Genomic DNA, 3816 nt, shown 5'->3' with positions numbered 1-3816 from the left:
GTTGCTGTGTATTTTCCATGCCTCCTGGGTTTCTGAGCAATAGGATGAGCTGCTGACAACTCTGCATAGAGAGGACATCAAGAGTTTAAAAAAATGGATGACTTTTGTGTCTTTCCTGGAGCAGAGAAAGCAGTGCCTATGTTTGAATAGCTGCCCATTCAGGTTTCCGCTCTTTTAGCAAATGATTCCAGGGCATAGTCCAGTGAACAATTTCATTTCTATTTTCTCATTTGCCAGAAAATAATTTCCCCACAGACAAGCCCTTTGACTTTAATACCTACTCATTTATTTTTGAAGGGCACACAAGCCTCGAATGTTCAGATTTGCTATTTCTCAGAGGTGTCACTGTATTTTGTAGATTATTCTCTATTTGTTTCTGAATACATCCAGCAATGTTCAGAGGCTACTCCCAGCTATGTATTTGGGGTGTCTCCTGGTGGTCCTAGGGAGACCTTGCAGTGCAGGTCAAACCTGGGACCTGTTCCAAGTGATCTTTCTAGCCTGATATGTAATTTAATGGAAGGCAAGAATAATCTGGCATGATTATATATAGAACCACAAGAAACTATAAATTCCATAAATGTCTAGAAGATTGAACATTGAGATTTTAACCCAGAATTAGGATATGATCAGAAATTACTTCTCCATCAGAGAACTTATCTATATAGCAGCAGGAGTCTCATTATAAGAATATCTGATGATTCATTCTCTTTGTTCTATGAATCATCCTTGAATTCTTGAAACTCTAGCTCCCACTCTATAAATTTGAAATACAAACTATCTCCCCCACTGTGTTTTTTTTCTCCTTTTTTAGGAGGTTCACACCTGGTTGTGCTCAAGTATCATATCTCATGGCATTCAGGGCACCATATGTTGTGTCATGGATTAAACCAAGGAAGGCCATCACATGCAAGGGAAGTACCTTGCCTGTACTATTTCTCTGGCTCCCACATTTCCTGCATATAATGAATATTCTATGAAGCTGACGGAATACTCTTAAGTTGAGTTATGTCCCATCTACATTCATAGCTACTAGTCTTTAAGGTGTCAGGGAAGTAAAATACTTTTTAGAGTTTTAAAATTTAGATTTGGTTTATAATTTCCCCAGTTAAAAACAAACTATCTATATGTATGTAGATGTAATTTATGTATTTCTATGAACATAGATGGAAAATAATGTAAAACATTTGTATATAGGGTCCGGAGTGATAGTACAGTGATAAGGCATTTGCCTTGCACGCGGCCAACACAGGACAGACTATGGTTTTAATTCCAGCATCCCAGATGGTCCCCAAGCCTGCCAGGAGTGACTTCTGAGTGCAGAGCCAGGAGTAACCCCAAACACTGTCAGCTGTGACCCAAAAACCAAAAAGAAACCAACCCCCCCAAAAGAAACCATTTGTATATGTATACAAATATATTTTGCATATATTATATTTGTCACAACTATTTATTATAACACTCAATATTTGTTAATACATTGTTTATAATAAATATACTTATATTAATTTTAGTTAATGATATCATATATATCAGACATGAAATATAATATATCAATTCTATAATCAGCCAATCCTACCTGAAACTATGGAATTAGCTTCTATCGGGTGGTTGTTTACTCATTTTTAAAAACATATTTATTATTTATTTATTTTGAGGTCTCTGGGTCACACCTCAGGAGTTACTCCTGGCTCTGTGCTCAGAAATCACTCCGGGCAGGCTCAGGGGACCATATGGGATGTCAGGAATAGAATCTGGGTCTGTACCAGGTCAGCCATATGCAAGGCAAACACCCCACCACTGTGCTCTCAATCTGGCCCCTATTTACTCATTTTTATTAATAAAAAATTTAATAGAAATATTTACTCATTTTTATTAATTTAATCAATTATTTATTTTGGGTTACCCAAGCAGTGTTCAGGTGGCATGGGTTTCTCTCTGATGTTCTTGGCCAACTTCAGATTGTTGAATGCAAGAGCACAAAGATGTAGAGTTGCTTCAGCCCTGTACTGCCAGGATATACCAAAGCCATCCCAGAGGTACTCAGAGACCATCAAGACCATAAAACAATGGATCCATATGATCCTGAGGATAAGGTTGGAGCCCTGCACATACCAGCCAATTTATCTTCTTAGCCACTGTAATAGTGAACCACTAATTCTCAGCAAACTTCACTTAATATATAGTATGTTCATGAAGCCTAATGAAATATTTTTTTATAACACAGACATACGTATTATTTATATCTCTGACAAACAGGACCACAGCCCAATCTTTGACTTTTCTTTTATATGGTTGGTTACAAATCAGAAACTCATCCTTACAATACTGGAAATTTCAAGTCAACCTGGCTCAGTTTTAATCTGTAATTTTTTTAGGAACTAAAAATTTAGACAATGATTACTAATTTTAGACAATGATTTTAGACATTTTAGACAATGATTTTAGACAATGATTACTAATCAGCATTTCAGCTTGGGAACTATTGAGTTTAGAATGCAAGAAGTTTAGAGTTAAAGATGTGACGTAAAATTGGGGATATATACATATTAAAGTTTCAAAATAAATTTCCCTTCAAGAAATACTTTTTATGGGGATGAGGGCAGGGTCATATTGGGTCAGCTGAGGGCTAGGCAAGCACCTTATATGTTGGATTATCTTTCCTGCTCTTCCTCAAGGAACTCAGAAGAAAATGAAGAGCAAAATTTGCTGCCTCCAAATACATTTCTTTGGCATAATAATTATATTAAATGGACTTTTTTTTAAAGCAACAACAGACATAGGAGATGCTCTGTAAATGGAGTAGAAGTTACTCTTGTGTTTGAGAAATTTATATTCTAAACAGATTCCCACTTGTAAAGGTGTATCTTCCCAGGAGGATGGCTAAATCTCTATAAATTCACTAATAAAGAAGGTATGGACATGAAACTACATCAGACAATACCTGTATCTACTGTGTTCTTCCTGATAAGCTCTCACGACTGTCCCTCTTCTGTCCATTTCATCTTTAGCAAGAGATAATATGTGAGAAGATGGCCTGTTCCATTTTGAGAGATACTCAGTTTTTCTTGATATTGCACAATATAAAATAAGTGCACATTATTAAGCTTCTGTTTTTCTCTGGCTAATATGTCCTTTGATTATGGAAGTGGGAGTCTCTAAGCCAACTACCCAAGAGGATAAAGAAGTTATTTTTGCTCTCCTACATTTGAAACTATGACACCAATGTCATAACTGACACACTTAGATTCTTAAAAACAGCAAAGGAACTCTTTCTGACTGGCCTTGGGAAAGACTTCATGGAGGAAGTGAGATATTTGTGCTATTTTAAACATTTCAGGGTGACCCAGGATAGGCAGTTTAATTTGCAATCCAGCAGTAATCATTAGTTCTGTACAAAGGTATTTTTGGGCAAGAAATGACATGATCACACTAGTATCAATGTATTCTTAAATGGTAGGGAGAAGGAGGAGGAAAAAATTTTTAAATGGACTAACTAGTGAGGCAAAGAATGGAGGAGGAATGAAATTCAGAGTATGATTGGAGGAAACTGCAGCAAATTTCTCTTCCTTATGCTTCAGAGGGCATCGTCTGGCCTAGACCCTCTACTAGTAAAAAGGGAGTGTTTACTCTAGGAACTGTCACAAACTTATTTGCATATTTAACTTATTTTTCTTTCTAGGAATATGACGATTACACAGCACAGACCTTTTCTATATTTATCCCTCATTTTCCATTTTCATTGGATCAGGCGGTTGTATTTTTGGCAGAGATCTATTTTCCCATCACAGTGAAAGAAAGAGGGAATTAAAAACC

This window comes from Suncus etruscus, chromosome 7 (assembly GCF_024139225.1).
Source record: "Suncus etruscus isolate mSunEtr1 chromosome 7, mSunEtr1.pri.cur, whole genome shotgun sequence".
NCBI lineage: Eukaryota > Metazoa > Chordata > Mammalia > Eulipotyphla > Soricidae > Suncus > Suncus etruscus.
This window is presented reverse-complemented; position numbering follows the sequence as displayed.